This window comes from Pleurodeles waltl, chromosome 4_1 (assembly GCF_031143425.1).
Source record: "Pleurodeles waltl isolate 20211129_DDA chromosome 4_1, aPleWal1.hap1.20221129, whole genome shotgun sequence".
In the NCBI taxonomy this organism is placed as follows: Eukaryota; Metazoa; Chordata; class Amphibia; order Caudata; family Salamandridae; genus Pleurodeles; species Pleurodeles waltl.
This window is the reverse complement of record NC_090442.1, coordinates 604,664,762-604,692,040: the sequence shown is the minus strand read 5'-3', so window position 1 is coordinate 604,692,040 and position 27,279 is coordinate 604,664,762. Positions and strand designations below refer to the sequence as shown.

Below are 27,279 nucleotides of genomic sequence, written 5' to 3'. Positions count from 1 at the left end.
TTCCATACATTCCAAGAAAAGACGCGGCATTCCACACATTCTGAAAAAAGACATGACATTCCACACATTCCAAGAAAAGACATGACATTCCAATAAAAAGACACGACATTCCACACATTCCAAGAAAAGACATGACATTCCACACATTCCAAGAAAAGACATGACATTCCAAAAAAAGACACGACATTCCACACATTCCAAGAAAAGACATGACATTCCACACATTCCAAAAAAAGACATGACATTCCAAAAAAAGACACGACATTCCACACATTCGAAGAAAAGACGCGACATTCCACACATTCTAAGAAAAGACGCGACATTCCACACATTCCCAAAAAAGACACGACATTCCACACATTCCAAGAAAAGACGCGACATTCCACACATTCTGAAAAAAGACATGACATTCCACACATTCCAAGAAAAGACATGACATTCCAATAAAAAGACACGACATTCCACACATTCCAAGAAAAGACATGACATTCCACACATTCCAAGAAAAGACATGACATTCCAAAAAAAGACATGACATTCCACACATTCCAAGAAAAGACATGACATTCCAAGAAAAGACACGACATTCCACACATTCCAAGAAAAGACATGACATTCCAAAAAAAGACGACATTCCACACATTCCAAGAAAAGACATGACATTCCACACATTCCAAGAAAAGACACGACATTCCACACATTCCAAGAAAAGACATGACATTCCAAAAAAAGACACGACATTCCACACATTTCAAGAAAAGACATGACATTCCAAGAAAAGACACAACATTCCACACATTCCAAGAAAAGACACGACATTCCACACATTCCAAGAAAAATCAGGACATTCCAAAAAGACACGCCATTCCACAAATTCCAAGAAAAGACGCGACATTCCACACATTCCAAGAAAAAACATGACATTCCACATTCAAAAAAAGACATGACATTATAAAAAAAGACACGACATTCCACACATTTCAAGAAAAGACGCGACATTCCACACATTCCAAGAAAAGACACGACATTCCACACATTCCAAGAAAAGACATGACATTCCACACATTCCAAAAAAAGACATGACATTCCAAAAAGACACGACATTCCACATATTCCAAGAAAAGACATGACATTCCACACATTCCAAGAAAAGACATGACATTCCACACATTCCAAGAAAAGCCATGACATTCCAAGAAAAGACACGACATTCCCAAAAAAGACATGACATTCCAGGAAAAGACAGGACATTCCAAGAAAAGACACGACATTCCAGACATTCCAAAAAAAGACATGACATTCCAAAAAAAGTCATGACATTCCAAGAAAAGACACGACATTCCAGACATTCCAAAAAAAGTCATGACATTCCAAGAAAAGACACGACATTCCAGACATTCCAAAAAAAGACATGACATTCCAAAAAAAGTCATGACATTCCAAGAAAAGACACGACATTTTCAAAAAAGACATGACATTCCAGGAAAAGACATAACATTCCAAGAAAAGACATGACATTCCACACATTCCAAGAAAAGACACGACATTCCACACATTCCAAGAAAAGACATGACATTCCCAAAAAAATCATGATTTTGAAAAGAGATTTTGGCCCTCATCATAACCTTGACAGTAAATGCCACTACCGCCGCGGTGACGGCCGCCAATATACTGCCGCGGAGGCGAACATCCGTTCGCCAAATTATGACACACACACACACACCAATCCAAAAGAATACTGCCACATACACAAATCTGCCAGCCCATAGGTCAGTGGTAAAGTGTCGGTACCAACACCCATACCGTTACTGCGTAACTAGACACACAAACCACATACAACCATAAATCCCTCATGCACCCCACTTCACACACCCAACCACATTACCCAACACCCACACACCAACACACCACACAACACCCATGTCCCCACAAAGGCACCCCCGTTTCACTGATGAGTAGTTGCGGGTCATGGTGGAGGAAATAGTCAGGGTAGAGCCACAGCAGTCTGGAGCACAGGTACAGCAAATATCCATTGCCAGGAAGATGGAGCTCTGGCGGAGAATCGTGGACAGGGTGAACACCGTGGGACAGCATCCAAGAACAAGGGACGACATCAGGAAGAGGTGGAACGACCTACAGGGAAAGGTACATTCCGTGGCAGCAAGGCACCAGCTCGCCATACAGAGGACTGGCGGTGGACCCCTACCTCCTCCCCCACAGCTCACAGCATGGGAGGAGCAACTCTTGGCAATACTGCATCCTGAGGGACTCACTGGAGTAGCTGGAGGACTGGACACTGGTGAGTCAAGATTTAATACTTATCACCCCCATACCTGCATGCCATCTCACCCCCTCACCCTCACTCCCATCACTCCACTCCATCCCACACACTGCACCCACACATCTGACTAACCCCAATGCCAAGCCCTGCATGCTATACCAATGCATGGACAGCCCTCCCAGCCCTGCATGGACACCCATCACAAAAGCATGCACAGCATAGGGGAACTAACAATCCCACAATACATCACTATACACATACAAAGGTGGCAGGGCAACAGCAAAGATAGAGGGGAAGCTAGGGATGTACAATATGTCACAGACATGAAGCATAATACATCACTTACATCCCCACAGGTGCCCTAGCCAATGTCAGCGGAGAGGAGATGTCACGACAAACCAGTCCCCTAACAGAAGATGCCCCCAGTGATGACAGTAACTCTGGACTTCTGGATCTGGATGAACTACCTGGCCCATCAGGGACCACTGGTCAGTCGGTCACCCCAGCCCACTCCCAGTCAACCACAGAGCCTCCCCCATCAGTATCCAACACCACAGCACCCACCCAGCGTCCCCACACCTCTGTCCCCAGGACACGTCAATCAGCAGTGTGCCCACCTGTACAGGGACCCCAGACCACACCTCGCCCCCAAGACAATCAGGGACCTGGGCTCAGTGGCAGTGGGCACACCGTTCAGAGGACACTGGCACAGGGCAACAGGGACACAGGGAGGACCGCTGTGTGCCAGGGGGAGGACAGGCTCAGGGAGGGACTCTCCAGGAGGCACTCACCAAGATCCTGGGGGCCTACCAACAATCCCAGGACACGATGGGCCAGATCCTTACCAACATGCAGGAGAACAAGCGGCTGCAGGAGGAACACCATCAGGAGATCAGGGAGGACTTGCAGGCCCTCAACACCACCATAATCTCCACACCTCTGCCCCCAGGACACGTCAATCAGCAGTGTGCCCACCTGTACTGGGACCCCAGTCCACACCTCGCCCCCAAGACAATCAGGGGCCTGGGCTCAGTGGCAGTGGGCACACCGTTCAGAGGACTCTGGCACAGGGCAACAGGGACACTGGGAGGACCGCTGTGTGCCGGGGGAGGACAGGCTCAGGGAACGGACTCTCCAGGAGGCACTCACCAAGATCCTGGGGGCCTACTATCAATCCCAGGACATGATGGGCCAGATCCTTACCAACATGCAGGAGAACAAGCGGCTGCAGGAGGAACACAATCAGGAGATCAGGGAGGACTTGCAGGCCCTCAACACCACCATAATCTCCACAGCAGGGATGCTGTCTGACATGGCCAACATCATGAGGGAATCAACAGCACACCAGCGGGCCCCTACCACTAGCCAGTCTATTGACCAGCCCTCCACTTCCGCTGCAGCTAGTGGGCACGAGGCCCACAGGCCACCAGCACCCCTCGTGCAGAAAAGGCACATGTCGTCTGAGGGCCAGGTTGTACAACATGCAGCCTGCCACTACTATCTGGCAGACCTTCTCGGTGAGTAGCACACGGATCAACCTGTCAGATGCAGGCATCTGAACCCGGCCTATAGGAGGCCGAAGGTCCTTTAGATTATTCTCCTGGTTCGCTAATGTGCATCATCACAACGGTTCTCAGCCCCTGCCCTGGCATTCCTCACAGGGGTCAGGAGCCACAATAGGTTTGGGTAGCCAGAGTCACCTGCAAGTATTGAGGGACAAACATTAGCCTTACACAATGCTATGGGTATAACACCTGAAGGCATACACTGACATACAGTGGATGGGGACTCTGGCTCACCTATTAGCCACACCCTGTGCCTCTGTAGTTGGGCCATCACATTTGGGATGCTGATATTCCTCAGAACAAAGGCATCATGCACTGACCCAGGATACTTGCCAGTGACGTGGGAGATGTACTGGTCTGCCAGGCACACCATTTGCACATTCAGTGACTGGAAACTCTTCCGATTCCTGAACACCTGTTCATTCTGGCGGGTGGGGAAAAACGCAATATGTATACCGTCAATCGCCCCAATAATATTGGGTATATGTCCCACTGCATAGAATCCTGCCTTCACAGTGGCCAAATCTTCCACCTGGGGGAAATCAATGTAGCTGCACATGTGTTTCACCAAGGCAGACAATAGTCTTGCCAGCACGACTGATAACATTGGCTGTGACATTCCTGCAGCCAAGCCCACTGTCACTTGGAAAGAACCAGTTGCCAGGAAATGGAGCACTGATAGAACCTGCATAAGAGGGGCGATCCCAGTGGGATGACGGATAGCTGATATCAGGTCAGGCTCCAATTGGGCACACAGCTCTGTGATTGTGGCCCTGTCCAGTCTATAGGTGAGTTTTATGTGACTGTCCTCTAGTGTAGCCAAGTCCACAAGGGGTCTGTACATGGGGGTTTGTCTCCTCCTCCTATTCACCCGCAGTGGTAGGTGTCTAAGGGACACAAGAGTGACTAGGCTGTCACAATTTGAACAATGGAACCACCACTTCAGTGTGCATACAGCATTAATGTGATGGGACAGTGGGAATGGCAATATATGTGCAATTGTCGGCAATGACACAGTTATGGATGATCTGAATGCTGTCCACCACCATGAAATGGTGACCACCTGTCCTGTATCCAGGGACAGGAGGAAGTGAGGTAACTGCCGACGTTATGCGTCATGGCGGTCTTGCACCGCCGTGTGATTCCACATTGGCTAATACGGGGCTTTATAGAGTACAGTGGCCAATGGGGATCAGCGGCAGTGGTGACGGTGCTCACCGCCGCGGAAGTGACTGCCATTTTCCATCTGAATCCTCACTTGATTCCTGACTCTCTGCGTGTGCTGCTGTGACCTGTGCCTGGAACCTACCATGGCCCGTGTGACCGGGGAAAGGGCCCCTCCCTTTACTTCGAAGGAGTTGGAGCGTTTGGTGGATGGAGTCCTACCCCAGTATGGACAGCTATATGGGCCTCCAGACCAACAGGTGAGTACAACTTGGGCACGATACATGTGGGAAGGTTGCACGGAGATGTGTGTGCAGGCATCGTGCCATTTGGGGGGTGTCTGATTGTAGTGTACATGGTGGGCACCGGGCGATCCGTGTGCCAATGGAGTTGGAAACGGGATTTGTGGGCCATATGTGTGACAGGCTGGGTTGTATGTCTAATGCTGTCCTCCTGTCTATATTACCTCTGCAGGTCAGCACCCATCAAAAGAAGGGATTGTGGCGTGACATCGTTTAGGACGTGCGGACCCTGGGGGCTCCAGCAGGCGGAACACCCACTGCAGAAAACGGTGGGAAGACCGGAGACGAATGGCACAGAAGACCGGGAAGGCCCAGCTAGGGATGGCCTCCCAATAAGGAAGGGGTGCCTGTCGGAACCTGACCCCCCTGATGGCCTGCAGACTGGTGGTGGCCTACCCAGAGCTGGATTGGCGCTTGAGGGCATCACAGAAGCCAGAAGGGGGTAAGTACAGTGAGCATTACTACAATAATTGGTAGGTGGCATGGAATCCGGGTGGTGGGTGTGAGTTAGTGGGTGCCCCTTAATGCCAGGACAGACATTGTAGCGTGAACCAGCTCAAGGGTAATGGGTGTATAGCAAATGCAGGTAACCTAGCTCGGTCGCATTCCATGTCAGTCAGGGCTTTGTGGGTCCCAGGAGGGGTGCAGTTGGTGGTGTATGGCCCTCATCTTGATGTGGGATAGAGCCAATTGAATGCCAGTGCAATCCATAGTGCTCAATCCTGATCCCTGTGTGTGACGATCCTGTGTATGCCAACTGTGGTCTTGGTGCTGGTATTGACCCAGTGCTCCCTTTCTCTCCCTCCCCCTTTCTCCTTCTGTCGTCCTGTTCATGAGTGCATTAGCATCATCTGGTGGAGGAGCAGGGGCACCGGCGACAGAAGGAGCTGCATCCCACAGGACCCAGGAGGCAGAGTCCACTGATGCTGAGGGAACCAGTGAGACAGAGGGCGAGCGGAGCACCACTTGCGGAGACAGGAGGTGACAACAAGGACTCTGAATCCTCCTCCGATGGAAGCTCCCTGGTGGTGGCGGACACCTCTGTGACCACCCCAGCTGCAGGTACAGCCGCCACCCCGTACCAGTACCGCCCTCCCAGTAGCCCTTCAGCAAGTTGCCCTTGCCCGCTCACCCAGGAGGGTGGGCATCTTCTTCGCCCCAGGCACCTCAGGCCCTTCCCCAGTGAGCCCTGCTGCCCGTAGTGAGGAGGCTATTGACCTCCTCAGATCCATCTCTGTAGGGCAGCCAATAATTATGAATGCCATTTAAGGGCTGGCATCCCAGATGCAGCAATGTAATGCATTCCTGGAGGGCATCCACAGTGGATTGGCGACTCAACAGAATCGATTCAGGCTCTGGCCTCCTCTCTGATGGCAGCCATTGTCCCTGTTCCTACCGTCCCCCCACCAACTTCCACTTCCCAGTCCCAGTATCCTCAACCCCAACCCATCCCATGCACACATACAGACGTTCATGCACAGAAGACATCACACAAGAGTGGCGCAGTCAAACACAGGCACCACACTTCAGTCCACAGGCACTCACACAAAGAACAGACAGTTGCACACACATCCACATGCACTGCCTCCACTGTCTCCCCCCTCCTCCTCCACCTCCCTCACAGTCACGCCCACACTCACACCTACCTGCATGCACTGTTTCAACAGCCACCACCAGCATCACCACACCAAGCAGCACATACACCTCACTAGCAGACATCTCCACAACATCCATCCACGTGGCCTCGGTGTCCTCTCCCACCCTGTTTGTCCCCCCAAAGGACACAAATGCAGGAACTCAGACACCCAACGGCCATCCGCCTCACATCAGCACACTGCCCATGCACCTGTACCCAAGTCCAGCAGACGTACTCCTCCAACAACCACTCCCTCAACCTCCACTCTCATCCCTCCTCCCTCATCTCATCCCACGTCCCTAAGAAGCTTTTCCTTGCCCAACTTGACCTCTTCCCTGCTGTCCTGCCCGTAAGAGCAGAGTCCCAACAACCCAGCCCACCACCTCAGCCAAACAGTCCACGGGGACAGTGGAGGCACATCCTAGTCGTAGAGGCAAGACAGTGAAGGATCCCACTCCACCAGCCGGGAAAGGAAAGGATCCCACTCCACCAGCCAGGAAAGGGAAGAGTCCCTCACCTACAGCTGAGACACAGCAGCCCTCATCTCCTGCATAGGCTGGCAGGGTACCAACACCACCAGTGGGCAAAGGGCCCTCATCCCCTGCTGAGACACAGCAGCTCTCACCTCCTGCAGAGACTGGCAGGGTACCAACACCACCACCACCAGTGGGTACGGGGCCCCCATCCCCTGCTGAGACACAGCTGTCCTCACCTCCTGCAGAGGCTGGCATGGTACCAACACCACCACCACCAGTGGGCACGGGGCCCTCATCACCCGCTGAGACACAGCAGCCCTCACCTCCTGCAGAGGCTGGCAGGGTACCAACACCACCACCACCACCATTAGGCATGGGGCCGGCATCCCCTGCTGAGACACAGCCGCTCTTGCCTCCAGCAGAGGCTGCCCAGGAGGCACCTCCCCCAGCTGAGACACAGCAGTCCTCACCTCCTGCAGAGGCTGGCAGGGTACCAACACCACCACCACCAGTGGGCACAGGGCCCTCATCCCTTGCTGAGACAGACACCCCTCACCTCCAGCCGAGGGCATGTAGGCCACCCTCCAGGGACTGATGTACAAGGAGCCCCCTCCAGAACCAGTGGGCAAGTTCCCCACCTCAGAGACTGTGAACTTGCACTCCCCAGCAAAGGGAAATGGGCAGGGAGCCGCCTCCAGAACCAGTGTGCAAGTTCCCCACCCCAGAGACTGTGACCTTGCACTTCCCAGCACAGGACAATGGGCATGGAGCCCCCTCCAGAACCAGTGGGCAAGTTCCCGACTTCAGCTGAGGGGCCCCCCACCCACTTCCCCCTCAGGTGCCTGTCCACTTCCGAGACGTTGCCCCTGCACAGTTTTGTGCAGAGTTAGTCAGGATCAAGTTGGGGCTTGGACTGTGCCCTGTGGCCAAGTGGGCCTTTTGTACTTTGGACTAGGCATTGGCCCTTTCTGGATAATTGTTCATATATCTTTGTTCTCCAATTGGTCCATATGGTGGCTGTTGCCATGCAATTACAATCTCAGTACTGCCGACCTGTAGTCCTTGTATTATTATGCTGTGTGTCCGGTGTCATGGTTTACGTCTGAAACTGGTTGTGTGTATGAGAATGGTGTGTGTCGTGCGTGTGTGTGTCACTCTCCTTTTCCTTCCTCCTTCCCTTGTGTGCCAGGCGGCTGTACTCACCGTTGTCGTCTTTGTCGGCGTTGGTGTTCCAGGTGGAGCATGGTGTAGAAGAGCATCAGGAGGACTTGAAGTTCCGGTTCCATGGCAGCGTTGATCTTCTCTGTGTCTATGTTAGTGAGTCTTTGGTCTTCTGTGTTCTGTTTCCACCAGGCTTTTGATGGCATTGGTACCGCCCCGGAAATCATAGCGGTTTGCTGTGTCATGATGTGGTGGGCGGTACCTTGTCTTCCACCTGGCTGTTGATGGCTACCACCAGTGGTGCGTGGTGTTAACGTCCTGGTGGTTGGTGTGGTACACTGGCTGTCTATGGGAGTTATCACTGCCATGGTCTTAATTTGGCTGTAATTACCGCCAGCCTGATGGCGGTATTACCACCACTTTTACAGTCACCGCCAATGTCATAATGAGGGCCTTTGTCTCTCTGTCAGTATGATAACAGGTTTTGGCAGAGGGATGGTCTGGCTCAGGAAGAAGTTTTTACCCTAAAAAGAAATTACAGTTCTCAGAAAGCTGAAGGTAAGGCTGGCTCAGTCCCAGGGAAGACAAACAGGTAACATGATCAAATTCACTGAGAGGTTAAAGCAGTGCTCTTCCAGGGGATTCTCTCATATATGACAGGCTGTAGAAATCTGAACTATGACAGCCTCTGGGGGGTAGGAGAGCTGGCATTTTCACCTCACTGCTTGAAGTTCAGATTGTTTCAAATGAGGTGGATGTGATACTAAATAAACACTGTTGGTGAAGCTTATGGCCATTTTAACACTGTTTACTGCTATGTAAAATTACTGGGGATTCCCAGCCTGATGATGGGAAATGATTAAAAAATGTGAATATCTCAAAGATCCAATTATGAAAAATTGATGGTTCTCGAGGCAGAGGTTAAGGATTTACAAACAGTTAAAAATGTTAATAATGGAAACAATATTTAAATGAAATCAGGAGCACGTCACATCCGAAGTAAAGACGGGCATTGGAAAAGAGACTGTAAATTTAATATGAATAGATTTCAAAATGAGCCAAATGGTCTGTAGGAAAGTACCATCTTGCCTGGCATGTTACCCCCATTTTTCACTGTATATATGTTGTTTTAGTCGTATGTGTCACTGGGACCCTGGTAACCCAGGGCCCCAGTGCTCATAAGTGTGCCTGTATGTGTTACCTGTGTAGTGACTAACTGTCTCACTGAGGCTCTGCTAATCAGAACCTCAGTGGTTATGCTCTCTCATTGCTTTCCAAATTGTCACTGACAGGCTAGTGACCATTTTTACCAATTTACATTGGCTTACTGGAACACCCTTATAATCCCCTAGTATATGGTACTGAGGTACCCAGGGTATTGGGGTTCCAGGAGATCCCTATGGGCTGCAGCATTTCTTTTGCCACCCATAGGGAGCTCTGACAATTCTTACACAGGCCTGCCACTGCAGCCTGAGTGAAATAACGTCCACGTTATTTCACAGCCATTTTACACTGCACTTAAGTAACTTATAAGTCACCTATATGTCTAACCTTTACCTGGTAAAGGTTAGGTGCAAAGTTACTTAGTGTGAGGGCACCCTGGCACTAGCCAAGGTGCCCCCACATTGTTCAGAGCCAATTCACTGAACTTTGTGAGTGCGGGGACACCATTACACGCGTGCACTACATATAGGTCACTACCTATATGTAGCTTCACCATGGTAACTCCGAATATGGCCATGTAACATGTCTATGATCATGGAATTGCCCCCTCTATGCCATCCTGGCATTGTTGGTACAATTCCATGATCCCAGTGGTCTGTAGCACAGACCCTGGTACTGCCAGACTGCCCTTCCTGGGGTTTCTCTGCAGCTGCTGCTGCTGCCAACCCCTCAGACAGGCATCTGCCCTCCTGGGGTCCAGCCAGGCCTGGCCCAGGATGGCAGAACAAAGAACTTCCTCTGAGAGAGGGTGTGACACCCTCTCCCTTTGGAAAATGGTGTGAAGGCAGGGGAGGAGTAGCCTCCCCCAGCCTCTGGAAATGCTTTGTTGGGCACAGAGGTGCCCAATTCTGCATAAGCCAGTCTACACCGGTTCAGGGACCCCTTAGCCCCTGCTCTGGCGCGAAACTGGACAAAGGAAAGGGGAGTGACCACTCCCCTGACCTGCACCTCCCCTGGGAGGTGTCCAGAGCTCCTCCAGTGTGCTCCAGACCTCTGCCATCTTGGAAACAGAGGTGCTGCTGGCACACTGGACTGCTCTGAGTGGCCAGTGCCACCAGGTGACGTCAGAGACTCCTTGTGATAGGCTCCTTCAGGTGTTAGTAGCCTTTCCTCTCTCCTAGGTAGCCAAACCCTCTTTTCTGGCTATTTAGGGTCTCTGTCTCTGGGGAAACTTTAGATAACGAATGCATGAGCTCAGCCGAGTTCCTCTGCATCTCCCTCTTCACCTTCTGATAAGGAATCGACCGCTGACCGCGCTGGAAGCCTGCAAACCTGCAACATAGTAGCAAAGACGACTACTGCAACTCTGTAACGCTGATCCTGCCGCCTTCTCGACTGTTTTCCTGCTTGTGCATGCTGTGGGGGTAGCCTGCCTCCTCTCTGCACCAGAAGCTCCGAAGAAATCTCCCGTGGGTCGACGGAATCTTCCCCCTGCAACCGCAGGCACCAAAAAGCTGCATCTCCGGTCCCTTGGGTCTCCTCTCAGCACGACGAGCGAGGTCCCTCGAATCCAGCGACACCGTCCAAGTGACCCCCACAGTCCAGTGACTCTTCAGCCCAAGTTTGGTGGAGGTAAGTCCTTGCCTCACCTCGCTGGGCTGCATTGCTGGGAACCGCGACTTTGCAAGCTTCTCCGGCCCCTGTGCACTTCCGGCGGAAATCCTGTGTGCACAGCCAAGCCTGGGTCCACGGCACTCTAACCTGCATTGCACGACTTTCTAAGTTGGTCTCCGGCGACGTGGGACTCCTTTGTGCAACTTCGGCGAGCACCGTTTCACGCATCCTCGTAGTGCCTGTTTCTGGCACTTCTCCGGGTGCTACCTGCTTCAGTGAGGGCTCTTTGTCTTGCTCGACGTCCCCTCTCTCTGCAGGTCCAATTTGCGACCTTCTGGTCCCTCCTGGGCCCCAGCAGCGTCCAAAAACGCCAAACGCACGATTTGCGTGTAGCAAGGCTTGTTGGCGTCCATCCGGCGGGAAAACACTTCTGCACGACTCTCCAAGGCGTGGGGGATCCATCCTCCAAAGGGGAAGTCTCTAGCCCTTGTCGTTCCTGCAGTATTCACAGTTCTTCAGCCTAGTAAGAGCTTCTTTGCACCAACCGCTGGCATTTCTTGGGCATCTGCCCATCTCCGAGCTGCTTGTGACTTTTGGACTTGGTCCCCTTGTTCCACAGGTACCTCCAGACAGGAATCCATCGTTGTTGCATTGCTGATTTGTGTTTTCCTTGCATGCTCCCTCTAACACGACTATTTTGTCCTTAGGGGAACTTTGGTGCACTTTGCACTCACTTTTCAGGGTCTTGGGGAGGGTTATTTTTCTAACTCTCACTATTTTCCAATAGTCCCAGCGACCCTCTACAAGGTCACATAGGTTTGGGGTCCATTCGTGGTTCACATTCCACTTTTGGAGTATATGGTTTGTGTTGCCCCTATCCCTATGTTTCCCCATTGCATCCTATTGTAACTATACATTGTTTGCACTGTTTTCTAAGACTATACTGCATATTTTTGCTATTGTGTATATATATCTTGTGTATATTTCCTATCCTCTTACTGAGGGTACACTCTAAGATACTTTGGCATATTGTCATAAAAATAAAGTACCTTTATTTTTAGTATAACTGTGTATTGTGTTTTCTTATGATATTGTGCATATGACACTGAGTGGTACTGTGGTAGCTTCACACGTCTCCTAGTTCAGCCTAAGCTGCTCTGCTAAGCTACCATTATCTATCAGCCTAAGCTGCTAGACACCCTATACACTAATAAGGGATAACTGGGCCTGGTGCAAGGTGCAAGTACCCCTTGGTACTCACTACAAGCCAGTCCAGCCTCCTACATTGGTTGTGCAGTGGTGGGATAAGTGCTTGAGACTACTTACCACTCTTGTCATTGTACTTTTCATAAGAGAAAAATATACAAAACAAGGTCAGTGTATATACACATAGCCAAAAAGTTTTGCATTTCCTCTTTTCACTCTTTTCTAAGTGCTGAAAAGTACTACTAAACTTTCAAAAAGTTTAAAAAGTTTTTTCTGTCTTTCCAAAAAGTTCTGAAAACTTTTTTCTCTTTATCTATCACTTTAACTCTCTCTAAAAATGTCTGGCACAGGCCAAAAAGTTGAACTGTCCAAACTTGCATATGATCACCTTAGCTGGAAAGGAGCAAGGAGTCTCTGCATAGAGAGAGGTTTGAGTGTAGGGAAGAATCCTTCCTTAGAACTGTTAATTAATATGCTTAGAGTACAGGATAAGGCCATAAGTGCCCAATCTGTAGAAAAAGTAGCTAATGGTTCTCAATCTGATCCAGGGACTCCCCCAGGAAAAGGTTCAGGAAAGAAAATTCTCAGCCTGCCCATTACTAGACAGTCTAGCATAGTTGGTACAGAGGTTGAATCACACCATACTGATGGTGTGCTCTCACATTATGCTGGTAGCCAAGCTGTTAGGGTGCCCTCTGTAAGGGACAGGTCTCCTTCTGTTCATTCCCATCATACCTCTGTATCTAGAAATGTCCCTCCCACCCACCCTGATGACAGATTGTTGGAAAGGGAGCTCAATAGATTGAGAGTGGAGCAAACCAGACTGAAGCTCAAGAAGCAACAGCTGGATTTGGATAGACAGTCTTTAGAAATAGAGAGGGAAAGACAGAAAATGGGTTTAGATACCCATGGTGGCAGCAGCAGTATTCCCCATAGTCATCCTGCAAAAGAGCATGATTCCAGGAATCTGCATAAGATAGTTCCCCCTTACAAGGAGGGGGATGACATTAACAAGTGGTTTGCTGCACTTGAGAGGGCCTGTGCTGTACAGGATGTCCCTCAAAGGCAGTGGGCTGCTATCCTATGGCTATCATTTACTGGAAAAGGTAGGGATAGGCTCCTTACTGTAAAAGAAAATGATGCTAACAATTTCCAAGTTCTTAAGAATGCACTCCTGGATGGTTATGGCTTAACCACTGAACAGTACAGGATCAAGTTCAGAGATACCAAAAAGGAGTCTTCACAAGACTGGGTTGATTTCATTGACCAGGCAGTGAAGGCCTTGGAGGGGTGGTTACATGGCAGTAAAGTTACTGATTATGACAGCCTGTATAACTTAATCCTGAGAGAGCATATTCTTAATAATTGTGTGTCTGATTTGTTGCACCAGTACTTGGTGGACTCTGATCTGACCTCTCCCCAAGAATTGGGAAAGAAGGCAGACAAATGGGTCAGAACAAGAGTGAACAGAAAAGTTCATACAGGGGGTGACAAAGATGGCAACAAAAAGAAGGATGGTAAGTCTTCTGACAAGGGTGGGGACAAATCTAAAAATGAGTCTTCATCAGGCCCACAAAAACACTCTGGTGGGGGTGGTGGGCCCAAACCCTCCTCTAATCAGAACAAGGAAAAGAAACCATGGTGCTATTTATGTAAGATAAAAGGCCATTGGACAACAGATCCCAGTTGTCCAAAGAAAGGCACCACAGCTCCTACCACTACAACCCCTACTGCTACACCTAGTGTCCCTACTAATAGCAGTGGTGGTGGGAGCAAACCTACTAATAGCCAATCCAAGGGAGTAGCTGGGCTCACTTTTGGTAATTTAGTTGGGGTTGGTCTGATTAGGGAGACCACAGAGGCTACTTTAGTCTCTGAAGGGGCTATTGACTTAGCCACTTTGGTTGCTTGCCCCCATAACTTGGAGAAGTACAAGCAACTAACCCTAATAAATGGTGTTGAGGTCCAGGCCTACAGGGACACAGGTGCCAGTGTCACAATGGTGATTGAGAAACTGGTGCACCCTGAACAACACATACTTGGACACCAGTACCAAGTAACCGATGCTCACAACATAACACAAAGCCACCCCATGGCTGTTGTAAATCTCAACTGGGGGGGGGTATCTGGTCCAAAGAAAGTTGTGGTAGCTTCAGATTTACCTGTAGACTGTCTATTAGGGAACGATTTGGAGACATCAGCTTGGTCAGATGTGGAGTTGGAGGCCCATGCAGCAATGCTGGGCATCCCAGGGCATATTTTTGCTTTGACAAGGGCTCAGGCCAAAAAGCAAAAAGGACAGGGAAGCTTGGATCCTGGAACAATGGACCAAGTGCTCCCTAAAGCTAGGGCTAGTAGAAGCAAACCACTTCCTACTATCCCTCCCTCTACAGTGGATTCTAATTCTGAGGAAGAAGAATTCCCTCCCTGTGCAGAACCTACACCAGAGGAGCTGGAAGCAGACACTGCTGAGCTTTTGGGTGAAGGGGGGCCTGCCAGAGAGGAGCTGAGTGTGGCACAGCAAACCTGTCCCACATTAGAGGGTCTCAGACAGCAAGCTGTCAAACAGGCTAATGGGGATGTCAGTGACTCACACAGAGTTTACTGGGAGGACAACCTCTTGTACACTGAGCAAAGGGATCCTAAACCTGGAGCTGCCAGGAGATTAGTGATTCCTCAGGAGTACAGAAAGTTCCTCCTAACACTGGCACATGACATTCCCTTAGCTGGGCACCTGGGTCAAATGAAAACTTGGGACAGATTGGTACCACTGTTTCATTGGCCTAGGATGTCTGAGGACACAAAAGATTTTTGTAAGTCCTGTGAAACCTGTCAAGCCAGTGGCAAGACAGGTAGCACTCCAAAGGCACCCCTTATCCCACTGCCTGTGGTTGGGGTTCCCTTTGAAAGGGTAGGGGTTGACATAGTTGGCCCCCTTGACCCTCCTACTGCTTCAGGCAATAGGTTTATCTTAGTGGTAGTGGACCATGCCACAAGGTATCCTGAAGCTATTCCTTTAAGGACCACTACAGCTCCTGCAGTGGCAAAGGCCCTCCTGGGAATATTTTCCAGGGTGGGCTTCCCAAAAGAAGTAGTATCAGACAGAGGAAGCAATTTCATGTCTGCATACTTAAAGGCCATGTGGAAGGAGTGTGGTGTAACTTACAAGTTCACAACACCCTATCATCCACAAACAAATGGACTGGTGGAGAGATTTAATAAAACTCTCAAAGGCATGATTATGGGACTCCCTGAAAAACTCCGCAGGAGATGGGATATCCTTCTACCATGCCTCCTTTTTGCCTACAGGGAGGTACCCCAGAAAGGAGTGGGCTTCAGCCCCTTTGAACTTCTTTTTGGACACCCTGTTAGGGGTCCACTCACACTTGTAAAGGAGGGTTGGGAACAACCTTTAAAAGCTCCTAAGCAGGATATTGTGGACTATGTACTTGGCCTCAGATCAAGGATGGCTGAGTACATGAAAAAGGCCAGTAAAAACCTTCAGGCCAGCCAAGAGCTCCAGAAGCAATGGCATGATCAGAAGGCTGTTTTGGTTCAGTACCAACCAGGGCAGAAAGTGTGGGTCTTGGAGCCTGTGGCCCCAAGAGCACTCCAAGATAAATGGAGTGGTCCACACACAATTGTTGAAAAGAAGGGTGAAGTCACCTACTTGGTTGACTTAGGCACTGCCAGGAGTCCCCTTAGGGTGCTCCATGTCAACCGCCTGAAACCCTACTATGACAGGGCTGATCTCACCCTGCTCATGGCAACAGATGAGGGACAGGAAGAAGACAGTGATCCTCTACCTGATCTCTTCTCTTCCACAGAACAAGATGCTCTTGTGGAAGGGGTAGTTTTGGCTGATTGTCTTACTGCTGAGCAGAAAGATAATTGCATAAATCTCCTAGGACAATTTTCAGAACTCTTCTCCATTGTGCCAGGCACCACTTCTTGGTGTGAGCACACTATAGATACTGGAGACAGTTTACCTGTCAAAAGTAAGATCTATAGGCAGCCTGACCATGTCAGGGACTGCATAAAGCAAGAAGTTCAGAAGATGTTGGAACTAGGAGTGGTTGAGCACTCTGACAGTCCATGGGCTTCTCCTGTGGTACTGGTACCAAAACCCAATTCTAAAGATGGAAAGAAGGAAATGAGGTTTTGTGTAGACTATAGAGGTCTCAACTTGGTAACCAAAACAGATGCTCACCCTATACCCAGGGCAGATGAGCTAATAGATACACTGGCATCTGCCAAGTATCTAAGCACTTTTGATTTGACTGCAGGGTATTGGCAGATCAAAATGTCAGAAGATGCTAAACCTAAGACTGCATTTTCTACCATTGGAGGACATTACCAGTTTACTGTAATGCCTTTTGGTTTGAAAAATGCACCTGCCACTTTTCAGAGGTTGGTGAACACAGTCCTGCAAGGGCTGGAAGCTTTCAGTGCAGCATATTTGGATGATATAGCTGTCTTTAGCTCCAGCTGGGATGATCACCTGGTCCACCTTTGGAAAGTTTTGGAGGCCCTGCAAAAGGCAGGCCTCACTATCAAGGCTTCAAAGTGCCAGATAGGGCAGGGTAAGGTGGTTTATCTGGGACACCTTGTTGGTGGGGAACAGATTGCACCACTTCAGGGGAAAATCCAAACTATTATTGATTGGATTCCCCCTACCACTCAGACTCAGGTGAGAGCCTTCCTAGGCCTCACTGGGTATTACAGGAGGTTCATTAAGAACTATGGCTCCATTGCAGCCCCTCTTAATGACCTCACATCCAAGAAAATGCCTAAAAAGGTATTATGGACAGCAAACTGTCAGAAAGCTTTTGAGGAGCTGAAGCAGGCCATGTGCTCTGCACCTGTCCTGAAAAGCCCTTGTTACTCTAAAAAATTCTATGTCCAAACTGATGCATCTGAATTAGGAGTAGGGGCAGTCCTATCACAACTTAATTCTGAGGGCCAGGATCAACCTGTTGCTTTTATTAGTAGAAGGTTGACCCCTAGAGAAAAGCGTTGGTCTGCCATTGAGAGGGAGGCCTTTGCTGTGGTCTGGGCTCTGAAGAAGTTGAGGCCATACCTGTTTGGCACTCACTTCATTGTTCAGACAGACCACAAACCTCTACTTTGGCTAAAACAAATGAAAGGTGAAAATCCTAAATTGTTGAGGTGGTCCATATCCCTACAGGGAATGGACTATACAGTGGAACATAGACCTGGGAGTAGCCACTCCAATGCAGTTGGACTCTCCAGATATTTCCACTTAGACAATGAAGACTCATCAGGTAATGGCTAGTCTTATTGTCCTTCGTTTGGGGGGGGGTTGTGTAGGAAAGTACCATCTTGCCTGGCATGTTACCCCCATTTTTCACTGTATATATGTTGTTTTAGTCGTATGTGTCACTGGGACCCTGGTAACCCAGGGCCCCAGTGCTCATAAGTGTGCCTGTATGTGTTACCTGTGTAGTGACTAACTGTCTCACTGAGGCTCTGCTAATCAGAACCTCAGTGGTTATGCTCTCTCATTGCTTTCCAAATTGTCACTGACAGGCTAGTGACCATTTTTACCAATTTACATTGGCTTACTGGAACACCCTTATAATCCCCTAGTATATGGTACTGAGGTACCCAGGGTATTGGGGTTCCAGGAGATCCCTATGGGCTGCAGCATTTCTTTTGCCACCCATAGGGAGCTCTGACAATTCTTACACAGGCCTGCCACTGCAGCCTGAGTGAAATAACGTCCACGTTATTTCACAGCCATTTTACACTGCACTTAAGTAACTTATAAGTCACCTATATGTCTAACCTTTACCTGGTAAAGGTTAGGTGCAAAGTTACTTAGTGTGAGGGCACCCTGGCACTAGCCAAGGTGCCCCCACATTGTTCAGAGCCAATTCACTGAACTTTGTGAGTGCGGGGACACCATTACACGCGTGCACTACATATAGGTCACTACCTATATGTAGCTTCACCATGGTAACTCCGAATATGGCCATGTAACATGTCTATGATCATGGAATTGCCCCCTCTATGCCATCCTGGCATTGTTGGTACAATTCCATGATCCCAGTGGTCTGTAGCACAGACCCTGGTACTGCCAGACTGCCCTTCCTGGGGTTTCTCTGCAGCTGCTGCTGCTGCCAACCCCTCAGACAGGCATCTGCCCTCCTGGGGTCCAGCCAGGCCTGGCCCAGGATGGCAGAACAAAGAACTTCCTCTGAGAGAGGGTGTGACACCCTCTCCCTTTGGAAAATGGTGTGAAGGCAGGGGAGGAGTAGCCTCCCCCAGCCTCTGGAAATGCTTTGTTTGGCACAGAGGTGCCCAATTCTGCATAAGCCAGTCTACACCGGTTCAGGGACCCCTTAGCCCCTGCTCTGGCGCGAAACTGGACAAAGGAAAGGGGAGTGACCACTCCCCTGACCTGCACCTCCCCTGGGAGGTGTCCAGAGCTCCTCCAGTGTGCTCCAGACCTCTGCCATCTTGGAAACAGAGGTGCTGCTGGCACACTGGACTGCTCTGAGTGGCCAGTGCCACCAGGTGACGTCAGAGACTCCTTGTGATAGGCTCCTTCAGGTGTTAGTAGCCTTTCCTCTCTCCTAGGTAGCCAAACCCTCTTTTCTGGCTATTTAGGGTCTCTGTCTCTGGGGAAACTTTAGATAACGAATGCATGAGCTCAGCCGAGTTCCTCTGCATCTCCCTCTTCACCTTCTGATAAGGAATCGACCGCTGACCGCGCTGGAAGCCTGCAAACCTGCAACATAGTAGCAAAGACGACTACTGCAACTCTGTAACGCTGATCCTGCCGCCTTCTCGACTGTTTTCCTGCTTGTGCATGCTGTGGGGGTAGCCTGCCTCCTCTCTGCACCAGAAGCTCCGAAGAAATCTCCCGTGGGTCGACGGAATCTTCCCCCTGCAACCGCAGGCACCAAAAAGCTGCATCTCCGGTCCCTTGGGTCTCCTCTCAGCACGACGAGCGAGGTCCCTCGAATCCAGCGACACCGTCCAAGTGACCCCCACAGTCCAGTGACTCTTCAGCCCAAGTTTGGTGGAGGTAAGTCCTTGCCTCACCTCGCTGGGCTGCATTGCTGGGAACCGCGACTTTGCAAGCTTCTCCGGCCCCTGTGCACTTCCGGCGGAAATCCTGTGTGCACAGCCAAGCCTGGGTCCACGGCACTCTAACCTGCATTGCACGACTTTCTAAGTTGGTCTCCGGCGACGTGGGACTCCTTTGTGCAACTTCGGCGAGCACCGTTTCACGCATCCTCGTAGTGCCTGTTTCTGGCACTTCTCCGGGTGCTACCTGCTTCAGTGAGGGCTCTTTGTCTTGCTCGACGTCCCCTCTCTCTGCAGGTCCAATTTGCGACCTTCTGGTCCCTCCTGGGCCCCAGCAGCGTCCAAAAACGCCAAACGCACGATTTGCGTGTAGCAAGGCTTGTTGGCGTCCATCCGGCGGGAAAACACTTCTGCACGACTCTCCAAGGCGTGGGGGATCCATCCTCCAAAGGGGAAGTCTCTAGCCCTTGTCGTTCCTGCAGTATTCACAGTTCTTCAGCCTAGTAAGAGCTTCTTTGCACCAACCGCTGGCATTTCTTGGGCATCTGCCCATCTCCGAGCTGCTTGTGACTTTTGGACTTGGTCCCCTTGTTCCACAGGTACCTCCAGACAGGAATCCATCGTTGTTGCATTGCTGATTTGTGTTTTCCTTGCATGCTCCCTCTAACACGACTATTTTGTCCTTAGGGGAACTTTGGTGCACTTTGCACTCACTTTTCAGGGTCTTGGGGAGGGTTATTTTTCTAACTCTCACTATTTTCCAATAGTCCCAGCGACCCTCTACAAGGTCACATAGGTTTGGGGTCCATTCGTGGTTCACATTCCACTTTTGGAGTATATGGTTTGTGTTGCCCCTATCCCTATGTTTCCCCATTGCATCCTATTGTAACTATACATTGTTTGCACTGTTTTCTAAGACTATACTGCATATTTTTGCTATTGTGTATATATATCTTGTGTATATTTCCTATCCTCTTACTGAGGGTACACTCTAAGATACTTTGGCATATTGTCATAAAAATAAAGTACCTTTATTTTTAGTATAACTGTGTATTGTGTTTTCTTATGATATTGTGCATATGACACTGAGTGGTACTGTGGTAGCTTCACACGTCTCCTAGTTCAGCCTAAGCTGCTCTGCTAAGCTACCATTATCTATCAGCCTAAGCTGCTAGACACCCTATACACTAATAAGGGATAACTGGGCCTGGTGCAAGGTGCAAGTACCCCTTGGTACTCACTACAAGCCAGTCCAGCCTCCTACATGGTCCCTCAAATTAATCGCGTTCAACAGAACAGAAACTGGAACTGTATTCCAATTGCACAGAATGGGATGATGCAGTCAATGGTTCCAGCTCTATCAGCATCTGAGCAGAACATGGAGAATTCAAGGCAGTTCAAAGGGAATACACCTTCAGCACCAGACCTACAACAACCTACATAAATAGTACATCAAGATATCAATCAAATTTAAAAATCTCGGCCAAAACGTTTACTAATTAATGGCAATTTTCCACTATTTGCAGCTACAATCGAAGTCTCCTCTGGCACAATGACATGTCTGAGGGGGAAGGAGGACTGCATGCTTGGTGCAGTTATAGAGGCAGACAAGGATGGCTCATATGTAGAAGGAGAGGTTAACGGCTATCCTGTATCATCTTTCTTTTTATTATCTTTCTGCAATCACTTAACAATGCAACATGTGGCATTTTGTACTCACAAATCTGTACTTTGGTACACAGTATTTAACAGCAGTGTTCGTTGGCAACTTCCTAACTTTTACCATGATAGAAGGCATAACAACAACATTTTAGCACAGCAGGTGATCAAAAAAGTGTGTTAACAAGTGTTGAAGTAACCTTGCAACCCCTTCCACTCAGTCATCCCATCCTGACATAACAAGTATATTTCAGAGTGTGCTATCACACTCTAATTTCTAGTCAATCTTCATAATAAGCATTTGTAATCATCTCTCAAAATAGGTTGACTATTCAATGGCCTCTGTCTCCTGCAAGTATTCATCAAGGCTTCTCTTTTTGCCAAGAAGGAACACAATGGGCTGCATACATTCTTTGGCCTTGAGGTGAGGGGCTGTAAAGTGGTGTACACCTCTGACCTTTCATTGCAAATATCGTGGAGCCAATTCACTATTGTGAGTGTGCTTTCCCATTGCCAATGCATAGTTACCCTACGTAAAGCAAGCAACAAATCTAAAGCTCTAAATCTCCTATTAGTCGCTGGGAGTAATTTGACAGAGCTAAGCAGCACAGTCACTAGCTTAAGTGTATTGTCAGTTGAGCAATATGGTCGCACCTACTCCCAGTATTTAAATATAGCTGTGCAGGCCCATGCCATGTGGGCTAGCCTGTATCATGTTTGATTGATGCAGATGGAAACCGTTGCGCGGTCAGACTAGTGAATCTACCCATCTTGGGAAAATAAGCCCACAATCTAGGCTTTTCAAACAGGAAAATGACTAGTAAGTTGTCAGCAAATGTTGTTGTAAAAATGGATCAACTACAAGTAATCATGAGTTTATAATTAGTGAAACGTCCAGTAAATCATGATCTTTTCTGCAAGTTGAATTGCATAATTTATAGCACACCAGACGGTTTTTGCATTCAGTTAATGGATGATGATGTTGACTTTAGATTAAATGCTTAAGAAACACTCTTTGACATGTTTCCAGTTCTCACAACTGAAGACTTACTTCCAGACTTAAGACACTGTAAAAAGAGAGGTTTGGGGTTCTACCGGAAAATACATTTAGCTGATTAAAACTGCAGACCTAGTGCAAAGTATAATAAAACCAAATGCAATTTACCCTTGTACTCCTCAAAACAAACTTACTGATGAATGAGAAAAGGGACCTGTGCCTGTCATTGAAAAAAATAATGAACTGAGCATTTTGAGGCAAGTCCTAGGAGATCCATGCAAATCACCTATAATGGGATATGCGAACTGAACGGGAGATGGACAACAGTGGAAGACCTGCACAAAATAAATGACAGTAATTCCATGTTGTCCCATGGTACATAATCCAGAAGTGATTTTATTTTAAATTCCAGCAATGTGGTTCACCATGACTGATTCGTGTTCAGCATTTTCTCAATTGCTCTTAATGAGAATAGTCAATTTATTTTTGGGTTCAGAATCAAAATAACATTTTTTTAAGATTCCACAGGGTAATACTAAGAGTCCCTCAATCTTTTCCCAAATAGTTATGACAGACTTAGAATCTTGCAAATTGCCATGTGGCTCAGTACCGGTACAGTACAATGATGATTTGATGGTTGCAGAAAAAACAAAAGGGTTGTAAATTGGACACAATTGCATTGTTAAGGTATTTGGGTGGAAATGGGCATAAAGTGTCCCTAACTAAAAATTATGTATAAAAGGAAGTCATTTATTTGGGACATCAAATCGAGAAAAGAATGAGGAAGGTGTCAAAAGAACACATCAGAAATTCTGAGAATGAACCCCCCTACAACACAGAGAAAAGTGAGGAATTTTCTAGGAGTTGTTGGCTACTGTCATCAGAGGATTTCCCACTGTTCCTTGATTGTGAAGCCTCTACAGAAACTGATGCACAAGGATGTAACTGATCCGATACCTGGGGATAATGAAAGGATGCAGGCCTTCCTATAGCTGAGACACTCTTTGTGTACAGCACCTGTACTATGGTGCCTGACTAAGAGAAAGATTTTTACACATTGTCATGAAAAAGAAGGGTGCATAATTTGTGTTCTCACACAACTACATGGTGATGGGCAGGTTATTTGCCTATTTTTCTGAAACACTAGACCCAGTGGCAGCATCTGTGCCAGGGTGTGTGAAAAATATCTCTGCCACAGCATTGGTCATCATACACAGCGAAACAATTATAATGGGTCATAAACTGATTCAAGTTGGTGGTTTGATGTTATCTGTGGATGTCTCATGTTTGAGAGATCATCCTGGAACACTTGAGCAGCATATGCAGTCCGCACATTGATGTACTGTGGATGAATCATACCTGTGTAATGTAACCTTATACAAGCAGCTGAATTGATTGCCATCACAAGAAAATGCTGCATATTCATTGAATCGAGTGTTACAGTATTAACGGATAGTCAATATAGTTTTTGCTTAGTCTATGATTTTGGACAATTGGTGTCCCAGTGGGTATTCATGACATCCACTGACACTCGAATAAAGAATGCCCCAAGCATTTTTGTTTTATGGAAAGGTTTAAAGTTGCCTAAACAGATTGCTGTTGTGAAGAGTATCGCATGTAAGCACAGCAGCGACATGGTTATATTGCCTAATCATTTCTGAGATGAGATTTCTAAATATTATGCTCCTATGTCTACCATGTTACCAATTTCAGATGCTGAAACTGTAAATGCTTTTCTTTCCATGACAATTCAAACCATGGAAGATTTAAGAAGCAGGTATCAGATGAAGAAAAGAAACAGTAGAAACTATTTGGTGTAAACAAGATGAAAATGAATAATGCAAATCAGCAGATAAGAGTTTTGTTTTCCATGACAATTCAAACCATAGAAGAATTAAGGATGAGGCACCAGACGAAGAAAAGAAAGAGTGGGAACTATTTGGGTGTGAACAAGCTACTGCAGCTGCCAAGATACATGCTCGGGCCTACACATGAGTGATGTGATGAATGGTGCATACATTTGGAAAGTAATGGTCCAGGATGTTTTCTATTCTGTCACTTTGCAAGGCTTCCTGCCACTGTTCTGTGTATGTCATTCATGAGCTGAACTCACCACTGTTTCGCTGTGTTACATAAAATAATAATGTGTTTCCTCAATTAGCTATGCATAGTCTAACCAATGAGAAGCATTTGGAAGTCGGAGTCTCTAGAAGTATCTTATGTACCAGAATATTGATTTTATTTACATGTTTGCAACATTACTAGCTCAAACCTGTCATATCATATCAGACCATGAAATGTATGTGTCTTCTGTATTCTGAAATCTTCTAAAAGTTGTGCTATTTTGGGATAGAGCCAGTTCTGTATGGGCCTTCTTTGAGAGCAGCCTATATGTCACTCTGTTCACTGATTTATACTTGTTTTTTTGGCTTATTTCTCTGGAAGCACACTCTGAGTTAGCCTATTTGAGCAATACCCAGTCATTTCCTTGGGCTTTCTTTAGAGGCAGACCTTACGTTAGCCACCTTGCAGAGCAGTACATTGATTATTTTGATTGCGCGGATTCCTAATTCACTAATTACTTTTTTGCTTTCTATCATGATTATATTTTTTAATGAACCCATGAAATTTAAACCTAGAATCCTTGTCTACCACAGGTTTGTCTTTATTAGCTTTGGACTAAATCTTATGAAGCAAGGAGTTACGAACAGTCAGACAACCCCGATCTTGTGCAACAACCCTCCTAATTAGTTAATTAGGACTTCAACAATATCAGGCAACAAAACAGAAATTACTAAAGTACTGCTCTGCCTTAATTGTCCCAAATAGTTTTCATATAAAAAGAGATGTTGCAAACCTAACAAAAATCCAGCAAGTCATTCCAGAGCACAAACAGACCAGGTAAAATATACACAGTAGTGGTAATCAAATTGTACTGGTCGCCTCTTTATTTTCAAAGCGTTAGTCCTGACAGCCTCAGGGTGGTCATCCCCCAACTTTGACCAGTGCTAAAGTGCATATGCTCTCTCCCCTAAACATTGGTTCCTATCCAATTGCATATCTAGTTTACCTGTAAGTCCCCAGTAAAGTGCACTACATGTGCTCAGGGCTTGGAAATTAAATGATACGAGGGGCCTGCAGCACTGATTGTGCCACCCATATAAGTAGCCCCTTAACCATCTCTCAGGCCTGCCATTGCAAGGCCTGTGTGTGCACTTTCACCACCACTTCGACGTGGCATTTCAAACTACTTGCCAAGCCTTTAAACTCCCCTTTTTCTACATATAAGTCACCCCTAAGGTAAGCCCTAGGTAGCCCATAGGGCAAGGTGCTATGTTGGTAAAAGGTAGGACGTATACTTATGTGTTTTACATGTACTGGTAGTGAAAAACCCATACATTTGTTTCCACTACTGTGAGGATCCTCTCATAGACTTGCATTAGAACTGCCCTCATATACTTTTGAGTGGTAGATTCTGATCTGGAAGGAGTGGCCCTCCCTGTCATGTTTAGTATGGCAAGAATGGTAATAGAAAATCCTGATTACTGGTGAAGTTGGATTTAATATTACTATTTTAGAAAGGCCACTTTTAGAAAGTGGGCATTTCTCTGCACTTAATGCCATCTGTGCCTTACAGCCTGTCTCCAATCCACGTCTGGTCTCTGCTGGTTGATAGCTCCCCTTGTGCATTCCACCCAACCAGCCATAAACTAAGGACACTCAGTCACATCTGTATTTATCTGCATACTGAATGGGTCTTCCTGGGCAGGAAGGGTGGGTGGGGGGCTCCCTCTTACATTTCAAAGGCCAGAGACCTGCCCTCACACAAAGGACTGATAACCCTCCACAGGGATCCAGGCAGACAGGACTGTGATTAAAGGGGAACTTGTGCACTTCAAAACCACTCTTTGAAGTTTCTCCCACTTCAAAGGCATTTTTGGGTATATATATATACTGGGTCTTCAACCCCCCCCCCCCAAATCAGACACTTCTGGATCTACACCTGTCCTCTGTCAGAGGAACTACTTGGCTGCCCAAAGGACTCATCTGCACTGCTTTGCTGAGAAGGGCTGCTGCCCTGCTTGTTGCCCTGCTGCCTACTGGCCCCTGACTGTGTTGGAAGGACTCTGCCTTCCCCAAAAGTGCTCTCCAAGGGCTTGGATGGAGCTTGCCTCCTGTTCTAAAGTTTCAGGGCCAACAAAGACTTCATCTACTAGCTTTTAGCTAGTTCACAGACTTCAGCGACGCCAGGAATGACTTTAGCAACGCCAGCACTGACACCGCAGCTACTCTTTCCCCATGGACCTTGCTGCATGCAACGACTGTGGCCGGCAACACAAGTCCAACATTGCTGCAACGCCACTGACGTCGTGCAGTGTGATCGCGACACTGCGAAGTGGACTCATCACGTCTTGGCCAACTGGATTCATTGACCCCACAGGGTCACAAGGAACAGATGCCTTGCACCCGACACCGCACCAGATCCCCCGGCAACTGGATGGAACCGATGCCTCGCCTCCCCTGCCTCGCAGTATGGAACCGATGCCACACCTCCCCGGACGCTGTAAGGGACTGACGCGGCACCAGCTCCAGCAACGCTTCACCTCCATGACTCCATGCAACATCTTTGTTTCTTCATTTTCCAAGGTACTGTTCCTGGGCTCCGTGCGACTCCGTCACCGACACCTGTGGCGGTGGATTATTGGGAACGACTCCGTCAACAACGCAGTGATAGACCCAGTTGGAGCTATTGAGTTTCTAAGCACTTTAGTGGGATTTAATCTTTAAAAATTCATAACTTTGCTTGTGTACATTGGATTTTCATTGTTTTGACTTTATTTTACTCAGATAAATATTATCTATTGTTCTAAACCCGTGTGGTGATTTTTGTGGTCTTTTCACTGTGTTACTATATGAGTTATTGCACAAATACCTCACACATTGCCTTCCAAATTAAGCCTGCCTGCCAAGCTACCAGAGGGTGAGCACAGGATAATT

The 27,279-nt window shown here is 47.9% G+C and overlaps 1 protein-coding gene across 1 annotated transcript in view; it reads right to left on the bottom strand.

Annotated features, from left to right (window-relative positions):
* SYCP3 (synaptonemal complex protein 3) overlaps positions 1–27,279 on the bottom strand; it is a 280,848-nt gene that overhangs the window by 227,524 nt on the left and 26,045 nt on the right. The window lies entirely within an intron of this gene.